General features: G+C 47.6%; 1 long non-coding RNA gene across 1 annotated transcript; it reads left to right on the forward strand.

The window, feature by feature from the left end:
- Positions 1-2,122: 2,122 nt before the first annotated feature.
- On the forward strand, positions 2,123-19,760 carry LOC106725001. Its single transcript, XR_001360839.1, has 4 exons — positions 2,123-2,358; positions 5,318-5,447; positions 5,578-5,937; positions 19,668-19,760. It is a non-coding gene; the product is annotated as an uncharacterized LOC106725001 (long non-coding RNA).
- The last annotated feature ends 66 nt before the right edge of the window (positions 19,761-19,826 follow it).

Consider the following 19,826-nt stretch of genomic DNA (forward strand, 5'->3'; position numbering starts at 1 on the left):
ACAGGGCTCAGGGGAGCAAGGGTGCAGTGGGATTGGAAATTCAGTGTTGCAGACATTGACTTGAAGATGGGTGTGTGTGTGGGGGCGTAATCCAAGTATCCTGAGGCATTTGCTTATCTCACTCTGAAGTTCATGAGAGAGACAGGGCTGGAGCGAGAAATCGGGAAGTCGTTAATGAATGGATGGTAACTGATGCCCCGCCACGCTGAGATCACTGGGGGGAGATCTGTCAGTCCGCATGGTGCCCCCATCTGGCGGAAGCTCACCCAGCCTCAGATTAAGCCCCGGGTAATATGCTGCCTTTTGAAAACAAACAAACACACAAACACAAACAAACAAACGCTTCAGTTCCTGATGACTCAAGTGGCATGTGTCTGGCCCTGATTGTGCAGACAGTTTCACAGGAAGTTGCCAACACAATGAACCATCTGAAGCCTCTAATGAAGCAATTATAGCATGTGGAACGAACAATCAATCAGCTGTAAACTCGGTGGTGAGGATTTACAGGCTCACGGTGGTTGCATCCAAGAGGAACTTACTGGAGATAACGTGGTTGCCTCTGCCCCTCCCACAACACACAGGAAGGAAAACATTCCCGTAAAAAGACTCCCTCCACCTACCAATCGGTGCTGCTCTCGAAAGTGTCCTGGGATCACCAAGAAAATCGTTCACATCTTGGAAAGTTGTGGTTAATAAAGACCTTCATCTCCCCAGGTAATACATTTCCCATTTGATTCGTGAATCTGCAATAGCCGTGCTGAGGGAGACATCATTGCTATGGCTATGATTATAGTATTATTTTTTCCCCTTGCTCCGTGGCGGTTCTGAACATGGATTACCTCTAATTCTTATAATCAGTCTGTGGAATAGGGTTTATTAGGCTTAATTTGTCATGAGGAAAGAGAGGCTCGAAGCTGAAATCATCTGTCCTGTGTCTCAGCGCTCCGAGGTGGCACAGCTGGGTCCACCCGGGTCTGTCTGACACCAGCCGCCACTTCCCCGGCCAGCACCTCCCATCGGGTCTGAACACCGTGAGTGGCCTCCCCTCTGTTCAGCCATTCTTTTGAGTGTGATGTTAGGCGGTTCTTATTGAAATCTCCACCACCGTCCAAGGCTGACGTTCTAAAGCCACCCACGTGAGAGACATAGGATGTTGGAAGAGTCACCAGCCCTCTTCATTAGTCTCCCTTCCAGGTTCTGCAACCTTGTCCCACGTGACACAGAGGGGGAGCCGCTGCTGACCACCTTCCTCACAGCCACCCCTCCCTTCCCCGACTTCTTTGCTGGAGCGCACTTCCCAGTGTGGAAGCTGAAAAGATCAGAAACTCACTCCCCCAGAAGGGAACACTGAGACTGAGTTTGGGAGCTGGGGGATGAGGGGATGGGGGAGGCGGAGGTGTCTGTGTGGTGCCTAGGAATCCAGCTGTGGCCTCCACTCCCTGCAGGCGAATTATTTAAACTCTCCAAGGCCTCAGTTTCTTCTCTAAAACGTGGCTGACCACACTTACCACAGGCGTGTTTTGAAAAGAAATTGGATCAAGCATATAAGCACCCAGCGTAGAGCTGGACACAGAGAAGGTACATAATACATGGATGTTATTATTTTTATTACTGTTACTGAAATGGGGCTGCTACTCACTGAGTTTTATTTCGTTTTAAGGTGTGAGGTTCATGCATGGTTTAGGCAAAGGGGCATTAACATCATCATCATGAAAGTATAGAATGCCACCCTAAAAACGGCAACAAGCAAGCAGTCCTCCTGTGTGTGCAGAGTCATTATTCACTGCCTTCATTTGCTGGGGTCAGGGCAGAACATCACCCCAACCACAGGGGCCAGCATTTCTCAGGAAAGGAAGCCCCTTCCCTTGGTAACAATGATTAGATACATTAATTGTTTGGTCATTTCAAGAAGCTTACAGCCACTGCAAAAGCCTAAGACATAGGGTGAAACTTTTAAATTTCACAGGGTCAGCCTGATGGTTAACAGGTTGGAATAACGGCTTTAATGAAGGAACAAAGTTGGAAGGCTCTTGAGATGTGACTGGTTGGGTATTTAAATTTTTTAAAATTTATTTTTCAATGACAGTCGACATACAATATTATATTCGTTTCAGGTGTACAACATAGCGGTTAGACATCTATATGCCTTATGAAGTGATCCCCAGGAAGTCTGGCACCCACCTGACAAGCTGAGTATTCATCAAAGCAAAGGGTCTCAGACTTGGGCATGTTTGGAACCATCTGGACTGTGTGATAAGCAGGCAGTTGTATCAAACATCTCAACACACCCAAGGCAGGCCTGTTCTCTCATGGTGTTGCATGTGCCATTCTCGTCGGCAGCCCCCAGCCCTCCTTTAGGTGAGAGACCGAAACTCAGATGTGGCTCCATCTGAATGAGCTTGTGTGACTCCTGGAGGGACTCACTGAGTCGTATATATGCCTGAAACCAAAAGTAAAACTAGCTTAGACCAAAGGGAATTGCTGGACCTTAACGGTGGAGGAGACAGCTTTCATACAGAGTGAAGGAGGAGGGACAGAAAACAGCAGACAGGGACTGCGACCCCTGGACATAGCTGGAGGTTTTCTCTCCACCCCGCCCCCCCCCCCCATTTCTCCAGAACTCCTTGTATATACCTCTGTTATATTTCCACTACATATGCTGGACTTTGCTTCCATGTTCCCCTCCCCCACCCCTCATCAAAGATCGAGGACTTCCTGCGTTCAGAAGCAATACCATACCTTCTTTGGTGTCCCCAGGACCCAGCAACACAGGGCTTGGCCTCTTGATGGGAATTCCGTAATTGTGGAGTGAATAACAAGTAGATGCTTAAGACAAGAAAGGGCCAGAATAAAGAAGTAAATTTCATTTCTTCTGCCACTTGGAGATCCAACATCAAATAGTGTGGAGTATATTGACAAAAACCTTCCAGGATAGAGAAAAAAAAAAGTTTACTTCTCATTCTACCCAGAATTCCCTTCAACAAATGCAACCAAACACCTGGGAACTGGAGACCTGCCACTGCATCATCCGTTTGATGTCAGAGTGGAAACCCCAGACCGAGTCCTCCACCTGCAGTTATCCAGGTGGAGCACAGACAAGTTAATAGCAACAGCTCGTCCTGGTGCCGACACTGACCCCGGAACCCAGAGAGAGGCATCCCTCCCTTTAGTCCTCTGTGGCAGGACAGATGGCACTTACAACCCAACCTAGCACCTGGGAGGTGTTTCACACGCTTCCAATTAAGGCGCGTTTCCTCCACCGTGTCCATCACTCCCACCTGCAGGACAAACAGGAGCCTCACCAGGAGCGCCTTCCATCTGATCACTCCCTGTCCACGGGGGCATCTCGCTACAGTTCAACAAGGTTTCAGAGGAAGAACGTGGGAGTTGCACCTGAGCTGGAAACTTCCTGCGACGCTCATGGAGATCCCCGCAAATACAGGGTGCCCCCCTGAAAATATGTATGCACACTCTGAATAATTATAAAGGCAGTGTTTATTAAAATACATTTCATTTGCAAAATTGAGCCATCAGCTGTTACAGTATGTATACATATTTTGGGACACTTCTTTTGTTGTTAATCCTCACTCGAGGATCTATCTTTCTTTCTTTCTTTCTTTCTTTCTTTCTTTCTTTCTTTCTTTCTTTCTTTCTTTCTTTCTTTCAATATATTTTATTGATTTTCTACAGAGAGGAAGGAAGAGGAATAGAGAGTTGGAAACATCGATGAGTGAGAAACATCGATCAGCTGCCTCCTGCACACCCCCTACTGGGGATGTGCCCACAACCAAGGTACATGCCCTTGACCGGAATCGAACCTGGGACCCTTGAGTCTGCAGGCTGACGCTCTATCCACTGAACCAAACCGGTTAGGGCTCTTTTTTTTATTTTTTTTTTTGGAGAGAGAGTGGAAAGGAGACAGGGAGAGAGGAAGAGAGAGAGAGAGAGAGAGAGACATCAATGGGAGAAAAACACATCGATCAGTTGCCTCTTGCACTCGCCCCAATAGGGGCCCAGGAATTGAACCTGCAAACTTTCAGTGCAGGGACTGATGCTCTAACTCAGCGGTTCTCAACCTGTGGGTCATGACCCCTTTGGGGGTCGAACGACCCTTTCACAGGGGTTGCCTAAGACCATCGGAAAACACATATATAATTACATATTGTTTTTGTGATTAATCACTATGCTTTAATTATGTTCAATTTGTAACAATGAAATTGGGGGTCACCACAAGATGAGGAACTGTATTAAAGGATCACGGCATTAGGAAGGTTGAGAACCACTGCTCTAACTACTAAGCACACTGGCCACGGGCCCAGCAAATATTCTTATTTTTTCATACCATTGACAGTTGCTGTGAACCTATTAGGTCCCTTCAGGCTCTACCCTTGAGGAACTCAGTCTAGTGGGGCAGATAGATGAGTAAACAGCTAATTACAGTTCATTGTGAAAGTGCTGGAAGTGGAGACACTGAGGCACTGATGAGCAGAGGGGGAAAAGCTCACTAATTTTTGAGAAGAAGCTGGGTGTGTCAGTCCACATTTACATAAAAATAGAATCTCACAATTTTATAGGGCGATACGGTTTTCAAAGCATTTTCACAGTTATCTGATTTTATCCCCCCACTGCCTTTATGTAGAAATTACTCTTCTTTTTTACAGTTTAAGGGATTAAGGCTGTTAGGTTAAGAGATTTGCTCAAAGTGACCCAGAAATGGAAGAGCAGAACTCCAAACGAGGTTTTTGGATTCCAGAGTTTATTTTGAACTTATTCTCCATGGACCAGGGTTCTTACCTGCGAGCAAAACTTAATAAAATAGCAAAAACAAAAAATACCCCTGGTGAAGGCACCGAGCAGCCTTCTCTGGGCGTCACATACCGGAGCTTACACACCTGAAACCACCAACAGGCCTGTGATGTCTCTTGGACGGCTGCCCTGGAGGCTTCTAGAAGCTCCATGGAATTGCCCCACCCACTGGTGGGTCGATTTTCACGATTCTCAGATCCTTAACTTCTGGTGAAGTCTGAAGCCACTGCACTGATTGGCAGAGTCTCCATCGGGTCCCCTAAATCCAGGGAAGGCCGGGAGAGGCAAGTGGCCGCTGTTTTTAGTTTCTTTTGAGGAAGTTGGACTCAAATTGACAAACTTGGTGATTACCAAGCATGAGACGGAGGTTTGGAAGCCAGGTGGCAACACTTTACATTCCCTTTACCCTTACCTGTCAGTCGCACAGCTGTCCCTGCTTTAAAAATAACGTTTATTCTGATTGGCTGTCTCCAGTAAAAATAACATTTATCCTGATTGGCTCCGTTTCTAGCTCCCAAAGCCCCGTGGAACCCAGCCCGGACATTGGAACGGCCCCTAAGCTCCTTCCACATCGTGTGGCTTCCTCATCGCAGTCATTCCAGAAACAGCTGCTTAATGATTGATCCAACCCATCCATTTAGGTGTGTGGTTCAGCCCTCTTCCCTGGACCACTGGGGCCAGGGAAATGACTGTCACTTCTGACCACTGACTGGGGGAGGAACAGAGTCCTCACTCGTCGGTGAAATGAGAAATGTCTCCCTCTGCCCACAGGACGTGGAGCTGACTCGGCTGTGACGAGGGTTTGCGTGAGGACTCTGGTCAGTGACTCTCAAAGGGTGGGCTCCTGGACAGCAGCAGCACCCCGAAACCTGTTAGACGGGGAAATACATGGCCCCCGCCCAGAACTGCTGAATCAGAAACGCTGGTGTTGGAGGGCAGCACCGATGTGGAAACAAGCCTTCCAGGTGACTCGGATCATGCTAAAGCTCAGGACCACTGCTTTAGACCCGGGAGCAGCTTCCGACGTGGGTACCAAGCTTTTGTTCCTTCGTGGACTCGAGCATCTGTCTGTTTTCCTCCTCGGAGGAACTTCATTCGAAGCAGTAGGCCTATCCCAGATCATCCTTTTAGGTAAGTCTGCTCTTAAAAAGATAAGCTTCAAAGAAGCCTATGATAGGTGGGTACTTCAACAGTAATTATGACTAACCCTTGCACTACTTCAGATCCGTGATCTCTTTCTGCCCACACTGTAGCCCTGGGAAGGAAGTTGTTTTCAAGATGAGGAAAAAGACTCAGGAAAGTTCATTCACAGCCCCAGGTCACATGTCTAGGAGTGGCAGAGCTAGTGGCCTCAGGACTATGCCAGGGATATGGGCATAATTGGGGACAATCTAGGAGGACTTCTCCCACCATTGACTTGTAATTAATGTATTACAAACACCTCAGCTGATCACCTCTCTCTGCTAAAGAAATGGGTCTCTTTGACTTGGGGAAATTCTCAGGAATGGTTCTTCCTTAAGGAGCCTCTCTTTATAAATACAGTTTCACACACACCTCCCATCAGCTCCATGGCTCTGTAACAAAGACGACACGACAGATGAGTGTGTGAGCTAAGCGGTCCACCCAAGAGAGAAAGGCACAGAGCATGGCCGGGGGTCGCTCAAGCAGCTACCAAACCAGCCTCTCAGGTTTAGACACAAATGGAACCATTAACCTTTATGGGTTCTTGTGAAATGAGAGGCTATTTTTAAGATACTCCTAAGCCCTCTCTTTACTTTTATCCCAGTATTTCTGATCCCATCTAAATTTCCCCTCCCACCCAATCCCATCTCATTTTTGCTCTTTTACTAATCTCACCTGGATCTAAGGACTGTTCTTCAACTACATTCAGCCCCCCACCCCCACCCCGCCCTTCTCTCCCTCTTCCTCTCTCTCCTCTCTTACCCAGGATAAATTCACTGCTCCTGACTATTGATTGCTCCTGAACTAAGATGGCTCCCAAATGAAAGTGCTTAACCATGCTCTGAAGAAGCTTCATTTCAGATCTATGCATTCACCTGCAAGCAGGGCTCTCAAGCCTTCCTGCCAAGGCCTCCTCCTTCCCTTGCTCTGTTCCCACACGTTGTTCCTTTCCTCTGGCTCCCTCCTTCTCCAGATCCCACTCATCATCAACAGATGGTCTTGTATCCTAGGTCACAGAAAATAATGGCCACTAAACCGGAACTTCCTCAACTCCCTGCCTCTCTACGACCTAACTGGTCTAAATCTTTACCATTGATACAGACTGAATGTGTCTCCCCAGCATTCACAGGTTGAACCCCAGCGAGGTTGTATTTAGAGATAGGGCATACAAGGAAGTGATTGCAGTTAAATGAGCTCATAGGGTAGGGCACTGATGCATTGGGATTTGTGTCTGGTCTCCCTCTGGGCCCGGACACACTGAGGAAAGGCCATGTGAGGACACAGTGAGAAGTGAGCCTCTGCCAGCCAGGAAGAAAGCTCTCCACAGTCTTCTACTAGTGCCTTCTTTCCCTTAAGTCAGAACTGCATTGCAGGGCAGAGGCTGGGGGGTCGGGCTGGGTTGGAAGGTTGATGCATGAGCCTGGAATTGGCACAGAGGGAGTAAGGTGAATTGAATATTTAATGGCATTAATTAAGATGTCTGATGAATTCATTTTATAATTTGGAGGGCCTGCCCTGAAGACTTGAAGTCTGTAAGCTACAACCTCCTTTTAGTTGACTACAGTTGTATAGCAAAGCACCACCAAACTTAGTGGGATTAAAACAGAAAACATAGAGATTCATATAATTCTTCATAATGTGCTGCACTCAACTGGGCAATTCATTCCACTGGTCTGACTGGAGGCCACTCATGTGGCTGCTTGTGTTGGTGGGCCCGTGGGGGCTGGGCTCAGTTGGGATTCTGGGATGGCCGTGCCTCCTCTCTTTCCATATAGTAATCTCAAGATCTCTCTTTCCACATGGCTTGTCCGTAGGTTTTCCCCACAATGGTTCCAGACTCCTAACATGGGGCTCAGAACTCCTAAAAGCACAAAAGTTGAAGCAAACAGGTCTTCTTAAGGCTTATGCCCTTTTAGGCTTAGTCCTCTGTAGTCTGTTGGTTAAAGCATGTCACAGGGACTAAACAGAGTGTGGTTCCTTGAGGGCTACGGCGGTCACAGAATACTACAGATGTTTGGCATCTATCAATCAACACAGGGGGGAGGGACTTGCCAATAGAACTGTCCACATCAGCTTCTGAGACTCTTTCTCTTTATAACCCTTAACATTTCTAACTCCATCTTGTGGGTCATATATCTATTGAGATGTAACAGAGCCCTACTCTTGTTGGTGCTGCTCTCTCTTTCAGGTGACTTTGCATATTTTTTTAGAGTTCTCGCCCTTCTTGTGGCTTAGCCTCCCATGTCTGGGTTTCATAACCAGAACAGATTTGAGCTCTACCTCTTTTCAGTGGTATTTAGAAGGCTACAGGTATCTGGCAAACAAGGATAAGATTTTGTGTTAACCCAGGCCTTTTCCATATCCCACACACACACATGCCTCCACCTTTATACTAGACCCTGGGAACCTTCTGTCTTTCCGGCCACAGTTAGGGCACTCTAAGCTCTTTGCCTCAAGGAAGGCAGGCCACAGCCAAACAAAAGAGAACAAAGGCATGAATTCTCAATCTTGAGTTTCAAAAGAGCCTCTTAAAGTCCTGGCAAAAAACAAACAAACAAACAAAAACACACAAAAACCCAGGTTGATAGAAAAAAGTTTTTGTTTCAAAAGCATGGCTTTTCCTGTGCCAGAAACCAGGTGCCATGCTGTTTACAGCAGGCTTGGGTAGATTGCAGGATGATATATTAAAAATACTTGAAATATAAAGAAATATACAAAGTTTAAAAATATATTAAAAGAGTTTTAAATGGTTGGTCTAGTTCTGCTGATCCTGAGGAGACTCCAGGGGCTGAGCTGGGGGGCTGATGGGAGAGGGTCCCAGGGAAGCAAGAGTTGCAGTGAGTGTTCCTCAGAAGGGACCCTGAACGTGGCTCAGCTTCACAAATGTTGCAGGTTGGGTGCTCCACGAGTAAACGGTGAGATGAAGTTTGGGTGCAAAATGCTGATGAAGAATTAACACCTAAGAAAGGAAGGGAAAGAAAGCAGGATTGGCTGAGGGAGGAGATGGATCGGGATGCAAGCCTGACAGAGCCTGGGCCAGTAGGACACTGGAGTAAATATTACCACCAGAGTTGTCCTGTGTTGGTTGGAATGGCTAGACATTTACCTAACTCAGTTATCAGATACACGCAGCTCTGGGAAGGGCAAGGTGACTTTCTGCATCTGGGAGGAGCTGACAGCTTGGAGACCATCTGCCGACTGCACTTGCTCCCGGCAGCTGGGCACAAGGCCTTCTGTGAAGAGGGATCTGGGTAGCTCTGTGGCTCCGTGTCTACCACACTAATCCTCTCCGCCCCGGTAAGCTTAATCCTGGGCCAGGAGATGACAGAGCACGTGGATAGGTTTGGAAAGCCTGCAGAAAGGACCTGTACAGAACTTTCCAAGTGCGACCCAAGAGAGGCAGCACGGTGGGCTAGAGAGGAAATGGCAGCAGGGTCCATGGAGAGTCCATGATAGACTGTTCTGTTGTGCGTGACCCCAGACTGTCATGGAAGAGTATCTGGAACCCTCCTGTGTCCAGCAATGGTTGATAGAGGGTCCAGCAATGGTTGACAGAGGGTCAGGCATGGATCATTTGGATCAATTGACACCTGGAATTGATGGTGGGGTGGGGGTCCATCTTACCTGGTAAAAGTGGAGTTAACCAAAGACCAAAAAAAACAAAGTTCTTAGATTTTAGCAAGGACAGATGATAGCTGTAAACCAGTTCCTATAAAGGCCTTCCCCACCCCCACTACCTCCATCAGTTTAGATCAGGGGTCCCCAAACTTTTTAAACAGGGGGCCAGTTCACTGTCCCTCAGACCGTTGGAGGGCCAGACTATAGTTTAAAAAAAAACTATGAACAAATTCCTATGCACACTGCACATATCTTATTTTGAAGTAAAAAAACAAAACGGGAACAAATACAATATTTGTATTTGCATGTGGCCCGCGGGCCATCGTTTGAGGACCCCTGGTTTAGATAAATCTCAGGTGGTGAGCAGAAGGAAGGCATAGAGAAAATCCACATTGGCTGAGTTTAAACTTGAGGAGACAGAAAACAAACCTGAAGTGATTGAGTGTATCCAGAATTAAATAGATTGAATTTTCTGTCACCAGACAACATGATGGTTCCAGACAAATACAAAGTTTAATTATGAGAAAAAATATTTTTAAAGTTATACCTTTGGTTCACTTGAGTCATAGATTGGAAATTCATGGTATCCTATATAATAAAAGGGTAATATGCAAATAGACCAAACAGCAGAACAACTGAACAACCAACCAAAGCATAATATGCTAATGATATGCTAAGGCTGCTCAACTTCTGGCTATGACGTGCACTGACCACCAGGGGGCAAACAGTCACTGGTTGACCAGTCCCTATGATGTGCACTGACCACCAGGGGGCAGATGCTCCAACCGGTAGGTTAGCTTGCTGCTGGGGTCTGGCCAATCGGGACTGAGTGAGATGGGCTGGACATACCCTGGAGCCCTCCCACAGTCCCTCCGCGGCCTGATCATCGTGCACCAGTGGGGTCCCTCAGCCTGGCCTGTGCCCTCTCGCAATCCGGGACCCTTCAGGGGATGTTGGAGAGCTGGTTTCAGCCCGATCCCGCAGGCCACTCCCCTTGGGAGGGTGCCAGATGCAGGGCTCATGGCTGGTGAGCACTGCTGCGGCAGCGCAAGACTCTCCCAATCAGAACTGAATGGGCTCAAGCCCGCAGCAGGCATAGTGGGGCTGGGATGAGCAGGAGCAGCAGATAGGAGCTGCAGGTGGCGTTGGACTGCGGGTTTCGGCCTGATCCCTGCAGGCCACCCAGAGGGACCCCACCCGTGCATGAGTTCGTGCACTGGGCCTCTAGTGAAATAATAAAAGAAGTAATCATCACTTCATTCAGTAGAGGTAGAAAGGTAAACCAATGAAGAGTTCCAAGCTTGCTCTTGGTCAACTGGGGTACTATCTTACAACTCAGACACTGCTGATGTAGCCACAGTAGGTGCTGATTTCTGAAACTCTACTTGAATCAAGACCTGAAATTATTTGTTTTTGCAATGTTTTAGCTATTAACTTAAGAAAACAACCAGATATCATTCTGACTCCAGTACAAAGAATAGAGAAAGCAGGGACATGGGCTAGGGCCGTGGTCGGCAAACTGCGGCTCGCGAGCCACATGGGGCTTTTTGGCCCCTTGAGTGTGGCTCTTCCACAAAATACCACATGCAGGCGCATGTACAGTGGGATTGAAACTTCGTGGCCCATGTGCAGAAGTCAGTTTTCGGCCTGGGCGAGTCTATTTTGAAGAAGTACTGTTGATATTTGGCTCTGTTGACTAATGAGTTTGCCGACCACTGGGCTAGGGGACTGGTCTTATAAAATTCTAAGCAACAAATATTGGCCTCTTGCACTTGGGTGATGGTGGTAGAGAGGGAGGATATGCAGGAAATTGGGATGTATTTGGAAGGTAGAGTTAAGATTTGCTGATGAACTAAATGTGTGTGAAGGTTAGGGTATGACTTCTAGTTTTTGGCTTAAGCAACTGGGTGTCGTGGTGACATTTAATAAAAGAGAAGATCAGAAGAGAAAACAGTTTTGTGGGGAGAGGGTGGAAAACACGAGATTGATTGTGGCCAAATTGAGTTTCTGATGCTATTAAGTATCCACAAGGCTCTATCTCTTGACATCTAGTCTGGAGCCTGGTGAAGAGGATGGGACTGGAGATATTAATGTGAGAATCATGAGCATAAAGACAGCATTTAAAGCCACAGGAGCAGATGAGATCATTTACTGAGTGAGTTGCTGAATGTAGGAAGAGCAAATCCAGTGGGCGACAGGACCAAGTGTATGATAAGATTATTACAGATTTTTATTTTCTTCTTTATTGTTTTCTATATATTTCCAAGGTGTTCACAATGAGAATATATTAGTTTTATAATCAGAAAACAAGTCAACGCATAATAAATGCGCTGCTGCCACTCAGAAACACACCTACACAGCTTCCCTACACCTTTTCTCAGGAAGAGCATTTCGCCTAGGTTGGGCCTTAAAAATATTAATGTGTTTATTTAATTGGGAATCTTAGAGACAGCATTTGCATGAACATCAACATCCCTCTTCTGCAGTGCAAATGAGCCACTCGTACTCGGAGCTCTCACCCAGCCTGCCTCTCACTCCTGATTGAACCTGTGCCTAATTACGTGTTGCTCCTTGAGTTCTGGAGTGTGTAATAGCGACGTTTATTTGCCACAGTTGACAGTGAGGACTAAGTCATTTTCCTCTTCTTTTTTTTTTTTTCCCTTTTTAAAGTGAAGGAGAGAGTCACTCCGCCTGTCATGCCACTAACAAGCGCGTTGATGGGGTTGTGTGCCTCTGGTTAGTGAGAGCCGGGGCAGAAATCCAGACATCTCGGGCTATGCTGTCAGAAGTCCTAGTGAGAGAGAGTTGCCACAAGTCATTTGGAACGACTTTCAGAGAGTGGCAAAGGGCCGCGTGGCCCGAACATTTATTCATTCAACTAACATTCACTTTGTCCCTCCGGTGCCCCTGGCCCTACTCTGAGCAGAGACAGGTAAACGGGACCCTGTGTAGGCTCTCAAGGAATTCGAAGTCTAGTGATTCCACCTGCGTTCAGATTGTCAAGGGGCGTGGTGAGGGAGGTGTGGGGCAGTGTGGGGAATACGGTTCAGCGTCAAGGATCCCTGGACAGGACAGTAATAGCTAACATTGACCAAACTGCCGGGCACAGTTCCTCATGATTTACAGGGATTAACTCATTTCTTCCTTCCAACAACCTATGAGGTAAGTACCAAGATTGTGCTCATTTTATGGGGTGAAAAAACCGAGGCACAAAGTGGTGAAATCTGAGCTGAGTATTTAAGGGCAAAGAGGGCCTAGCCAGGCTGGGGGTGGGGGAAAATGTTCAAGCAATTAGAGCAGCTTGTTGGAAAGGCAGGGGGAGTCGATACAGCTTGAATAGTTGGGGGGCCACAGGGTATACTTTATGGTGGAGTAGGTTTGGGGCAGGGGCCTAGGAAGATGGAACTAGAAGCACTGAAAGGTTTTCAGAAAGGGAGCTGCAGAATCAAATTTGTCTCCATTCCGGCTGCCTCGTGTAGTCTGGTTGGAAAGGAAATGGTTGTAGGGGTTTTAATAAATAATGAAAGCTAAGCTACAGCCCTGAGTGAGGCGGATTCATGGGGTGTTTCAAGGTGGATGACTGGATCTGGGGACCTGTTGCAGGTGAGGGGCTGGTGTGGGGAAGGTGTCAGGGCCGGTGCCCAGGTTTCTCCTTGGCTGACTAGGAAAGTGTAGTGTTTCCCAGAGACTGGGAGCCCTAGGGGCGGAGCAGGCCCCTGTAGACAGATGGTGCATGGGATTTGCTCTCTGAGGTGCTTGAGCTGGGTCTCTGGGGAACAGGAGAAAACAATGCCCAAGCAAACCAGCAGAAAGGCAATGACAATATGGATGGAGACCTGAACCCGAGAGCAAACAAGCCAACCAACAAACTCTTAATCTCCCTCTCACCAACAGTCTGAATGTTCAGTATCTTCCTTTAAACTTAAGGGGAGAGAGATGTTGCAATATTCTTACAAGCCAGGGATGGCAAATAGAAATTAGTTGGCTAGCACTTGTTATTAGCGTTTTAATATGTCTTAAATGGCACTGACATTTTATGTCTTTTTTTACTCTATTTTAGGAAAAATTGAACATATATATTCATGAGACCTTTCATGGGTTTACTACTGATGTTTTCCCCTTCTTCCCCCCAAGTCTCTGTAAGATCTTAATTTCCCCAAATCCAAAGTCTCCTACTACCCTGGCAGTTTTCCAAAGCCCATTCTTTGAGGTGGGGAAGGCATTGCTTTACTTATGAACACCTTGTTCTGTGGATAAAGGAGACTCAGAGAGGTTACGTGATTTTCCCATGGTCCTCCTAAGAGTCAGTCGTGGAGCTGGTGTTGTAAGATAGACTCATCAGAGTCTACAGGCCCAGATTACCACCTGCCCTCACCACCTCCCTGAGAAATGAGTTGGGTTCATTAGGGGACACAGGCTTGGGGAGAAGGGCTGTCATTCCTTGACTGTCTCCAGGAGAGACTCTGGTTCTTAAAAATGAATGAGCGCTGATTGGGTCATAAGGCAGATAAGAGAAGTAGCACCGCTCTAGAATCAAGGAAGTGGTCTGAGATGGGGAGACATGGACACCACCTGCAAAGTCTTGACACGCTTGCACATGGCTGGAGAAGTTTACGTTAACCTCTCTGAGCAAGAGGACTGCTGAGGAGTAGAAGCATCAGATTGGAAAGGACCCAGCTGTGCCCAGATCAGTGAGAAGTTGTGCCTAGATCAGTGAGAGCCCAGCCCTCCTACTTTACGGGTGGACTTCCCCAGTGGAACAGCTCCTAGGAGCGCCAGGCCACACACTCATTTTTATTCATCATTTCACCAAGTCAGTGTTCAGCACCTACGTAAGGGGGGACTGCTGGTTGTGGAGCCGGCATCTAGCCTCCATTTCCTCCTTCCTAATGGAACCCAGATTTCCCCACAACCCATTCCTATACCAGATGGGAATCACGATTAGCCTAAAACAATCAGATGATAGTGATCACCTGGCAGAGATCCAGGGCTGTATGTGTGGGCCAACCTAAGTTGACCCAATCAGGTTACAAGGAAGGTTTTACAGACTATGTTTAGGGGAGAAGTTCTGCTTCTCTTCTAGATGTGAACAATGAAGCCTGCAGCGTCGAGGCACTAGAACACGTAGAGCATGTAGCCAGTGCCTCTCCCATAGCCTGTGCTCAACCGATAGTAACTGGCCTCATCATCGTTGCAGTTTTTTTAATTCTTTAAATTATCCTTGCAGTTTGTTTAATTCTTCAATGACTTGGGAGCCTGGTTTAAAGGTTCTCAAAGTGTGATGTAGAAGCCAATTAGGATCTTCCAGCATCTTCGCTAATCATAAGCAAGAGTCCTGTAGTACTTATGTTTAAACCAGGGCAGGGACTGTATTTCTGTTTCTGGCCAGACTTAAATTAATAGATTAGTTCATGGAAACCAGATATCTACTCGTGTTGTTTCCATCAAAGCGTGGCCATCCATGGCGTGGGGAAGCCTCTTCCCTGGCAGTCACTTAGGACTTTACTAGTAAAAGTGCCCCCTGAACCCTTGCAGAGAAGCTTTTTGCAGAGCAATAGTTACGTTTCTGGAAGACTGGCAGATAACTATACTGACAAAATTAAGACTCAGCTATCAGTGATACCTGCTCATCTGATACTGAAGGCTTTGAAGATGTGAGCACCAGCTTGACCCCTCTGAGCTAGAGATGAAATCATGAGTTCCCCTTGGGCCACACCTCATTTCAGAAATTGACACAGGTGTGCTCCTGCCTCACCTCCCGGTCAGTCCTCCTCTGGGCCAGGTGTGCTCATAGGTGTAGCATATCACGGGAAACCCTGTCCTCGAGAAGCGTGCATTCCACACTGCGGCCCTGCTGTGGTCCAGATTCTGCCTTATCTCAGTGCATTTGCACAGTAGATACTACTGTTCTCCGTTTAATGAAGAAACTGAGGCAGAGAAAGGGTAAGTAGCCTGTCCAAGGGTTTGAAGCGAACAGAAGAAGACTGGTCATTCAAACTGAGTTCTCTTTGAGCCCAGAGCCCATACTGGGAGCTGAATATCTTCTGTTGCTACACATTTTGTCTGGAGAAACCAAGCCCTTTACATTTTTGTAGGCCCAGCAAGAGAAAAATCAGTAAGTGTAGATTCAGTGGCCACAAATCAAGTGCCTACCACGGGCCAGACATGTCGCATTCTCTCTAATCTATTTTTAACTGAAGACCCCATTGTCCCTTCTCTGCCGATGGGGAAACAAAGGTTCCAGGTCCTTAAAGAGTTAACTGCAGCGAGAGCATCATGATGGGCCAGATCAGTTGGGCACAGACCATGGGAGAGGCGCTATGCTGACTGCTTTACATGTTTAATCCTCGTAATGTGCAGGACTAGGTAACTTTTATCCTCAGTTACACAGATGAGGAAAGTGTGATGCAGGGAGGTTACATTACTCGCCCAAGGCCACACAGTGAGTGGAGGAGTCAGGATTTGAACCAAGGCAGCCTGGGTGCAGACTCTGCCCTTCACCAGCTGTGCTATACCCACACACCATCTACACTCACGAAATGGAATGAAAGCTCAGTCATGCTATTCCTGTTCCTTGACCTTCCTCCTGCCCACGGTGCCTCAAACAGTCTGGCATCCGGGTTGACATCAGAAAGCCCACTGGGGTAGTCTCTTTCCTGACCCAAATCTGAGAAGGCAGTGGGTGACTGTAGACCAAACTCACGTGATTTCCATAAGGTTTTCCTCTCTTTGCCCTTGGATGCCCCCTCCTCCTTTTTTTGGTCTCGATGACCGTTCCTTAAGCAGCATCTATCTCTCCTTCCAAAATGCCCAGCAGCCTTCAGGCTGGTGGCCCATCAAGGACAGAAGGACACACAGACGCAGGCTTCCCACTTGATGGGAAGCATGGATGGGCGGGGCCTGTAGCTGCAGTCTGCCAATCAGCCTCAGGGAAAGGTCAGGATTGCAGCCCGGCGATTTCACTCTTAAGTGGATTTCAGAGGCACTGGCTGTCCAGCTCCTCTCTACACAGTGCGGTTAAGCTGCTGCTTAGCCAGAGGCTGTGTTCCTGCCACATTGTGAGGTGGCTTCTGGAAATCATGCATGCAGTTAGCTAAACGGAACCACGCTGCTTTATTAATGGGAGCAAGCTCAAGAGAGAAACTGAATAAAAACAAGGCAAGCTTGCTTTCCACCCCTAATTCAAAAAGCCAGATAATTAAGTAGGCGGAGAAAGGAAGTGTCCCTTCTGATTCCAAGAGCTGTCTCTCTCTTTCCAGATTTTTCTTTATTAGGTGGTGGTGGAGTGTGTGCGTGTGGGAGGGGGAGTGTTGTGAGGGAAGTCCTAACAAAAGATTATTGCCCTGAACCCTTTGAATAAGCGATTTGTGTCACATGGAGACCATAATAATAACTAATTGTTTTCAGTTGTGCTCAGCTTCTCCAAACCCTCCACTCAGTTCCCTTCTGCAGGGCCCTCAGCAACTCCAGATCTCACCCCCTGCGGACTCACCCCCACCTGTCACTTTGGATTTCACCTCAAGGGGAGGGCTCATCAGCATGAACTCCATCCACCCCAGGCATCTTCCACCTGCAAATGCGCCTGGAGAGCACTTCCCTTTCCTCTTCCCCTGGGGGTGGGGGTGGGGGTGGAGAGGGACCTCTTCACCTGCACAGCCATTGCTCTGGACCCACTGTGACTTTGCCTGTCAGTTGCCCTGGCGCTGCCATGCTCCTTCCCTCCAGTGTAACAAACGTGTCCCCATCACTGGCATTCTGCAGAAGTCTTCCCTCCACCTGCCTCTCAGGCAACCATCCCCCACCCTTGCCTGCTTCTTTCCACATCTTGACAGTCATCTCACCCCACTTGTCACAGCCACATGTCTCCACTGCCATCAGGGCCAATTCTGGCTTCTGCTCCCCTTCCCCCCTTCCCCCCTGCAGCTGGTCACCACTGACGTCCAATCTTAAGACCTAGTGGCCCTCCCCATCCCTTTCCTATTCACGGGGCAAGAGAGGAGGAGGGTGGCCAAGAGAGGAGGGTGGTGGTGAGGGTGTTCAGTTCTCTGACATTTCTTCAGAGAGAGAGAGCCTAGAGTTTCAAAGACATTTTTCATCTACCAAACTGCATATTTTTACTTAGATATTTAAAAAAGCAATCTCAAGTTCCGAAAGAAAATGTGGCATCGATGCCAAAGCAGATCACTAACACTCGGTATCAACAGGAATATATTTGAATTTAAAAGGCTAGCTGCATCTGACAGCAGTCTCAGCTGCGGCAAGTTGGAGCGGGAGCGGGAGTGGGGGTGGGGAGAGGAGTCCTCAGTGAACCTTTATGAAGACAGGGCACAGGTGATAAGTGGGGTGACCGTTCCCGTCATGTGACATGTAGGCAGTCAGGGAAGGCTTCACATCAAAACTTATATTTGGTTCCTGGCCGGTAGCTCAGTGGTTAGAGCGTCAGCCTGTGGACTGAAGGGTCATGGGTTCGATTCCCAGTCAAGGGCACATACTTGGGTGGCAGGCTCCCCAGCCCTGGTGGGACCTCGTAGGGGAGGCAACCAATCAATGTGTCTCCTGTTGATGTCTCTCTCTCCCCCTCCCTCCCTTCCACTCTCTAGAAATCAATGGGGAAAAAAATATCCTCAGGTGAGGATTTAAAAAAAGTTATATTGAGGCTGAGTCTTAAAGGGCAGATAACTTCCGGTGAAGAAAAGGAGTTTCACACTGAGGCAGAGGGAACGGCATTTGCAGGGCAGGGCATTTGGAAAAGAACAGACATTTTCAGGAGATGAGCACGATACTTTGAAGCATCTTATGGTCTCCTGGGATCCAATGCTGTCCCCATCACTCCCCTGGCCCTGAAATACAGATAGCTGCAAGGAAAGGAGTGTATCTTAGCGTAATTTTCGTTAAGCTAAGGGCTAAGGGCTCACCCTGTGTATGAGGAACCGATTTCTCACATGCCTCCCGAAATCAATTGCGTGCTTTTCCACAGACAGAGGAAAGGCATTCGCAGTCAAGGTCATCTTCCCCTAGGGTTGTCAGCATCACTTCGAGGTGGGGGCAAAGCCTTACCACAGGAAGCTAAGGGCCCAGCAAGCTCCAGGGTCTTCATGGGAGTCATTTCTCCCAGGGTGCATCTCTGCCCTCACTCGCTATGGGAAGACAGGTGTCGAGTCTCATTCGTTACACAGTGGAGAGCAGCAAATAGTTGCTCAAAAATGCTGGTTAAGTACACAGGTAATGGGACCAGCATCCTGTGCTTTCTAAAGAACGGGGGGGGGGGGGGTTTCTATCCTCCCTCCTGTTTCCACGGTGTAAGTTCCTGATCATGGTGGAGCTTGTCAGTTCATGTTCTTCCTGGGCACTCAGAGAGGACCACACTTTCTCATGGGTAGGTGGGCTGTGGGACCTGGTCTAGCCCATGAAGCAAGACACAAAGTGATGGGTGCTGCTTCCTGGGTGGGGTATTTGAGTGGGTAGACCACCTGCAAGCTCTCAGCAATGACCCTGGGATATAGATGGAGGAGCTTGGATCCCTGAATTGCCAGATGAAAGGGAGCCCCCCACTGACCCTCACTGGGAATATATAAGAATTAAATGAACCTTATTGTGCTAAGGTTTTGCTTTGTTGCAGCCCTACCATGACTAATATATACATCCCACTTCCTCTCCGTAAGACAGAGAGGGAGTATGGATTACACATGAACTCAATGAAAACATTGCTCACTATTTGATGGAGGTAATGAGAATAGGTATGCTTTACAACAGACAAGTCCATTGTCACCTTCACTTCTTTAGAGAAATATACAGAAGAAACTTCTCCACCTGCAGTTCCAGAAAAGGTGGAGTATCCCTTGACCATTTGATAAGTTACTAAGATTGATTCTTGGTTGACCACTTTTTGCCTTGCTAACCAGGAAGCTCAGAGCCAAATATAACCTCATGGAATGCGTTTTGCCAGTTCCCTATTATCAATCACTTAGCTACTCAGTCCTCATTTCCCTGGGGTCCTGATTTATCTGTTCTCTCTCGTTGTGTTTTATATACTCTAATAAGTAAAACTTTCTTTTGTGAAGGGGAAAAGGAGATGAGGAAGGATGAGAACCAAACTTTTGGATGAACTCAGAACAAATGATCCACGAGCCATTGTCTCCTAATACTGGAGGCCGACAGGGTAAGTCAGCTCGAGTCGAACAATCGGTGTTGTTGATGTTGACTTACTCTTCTAGGTTTCA

The sequence above is a fragment of the Myotis brandtii genome, unplaced genomic scaffold, assembly GCF_000412655.1.
Source record: "Myotis brandtii unplaced genomic scaffold, ASM41265v1 scaffold13, whole genome shotgun sequence".
NCBI classification, from domain to species: Eukaryota; Metazoa; Chordata; class Mammalia; order Chiroptera; family Vespertilionidae; genus Myotis; species Myotis brandtii.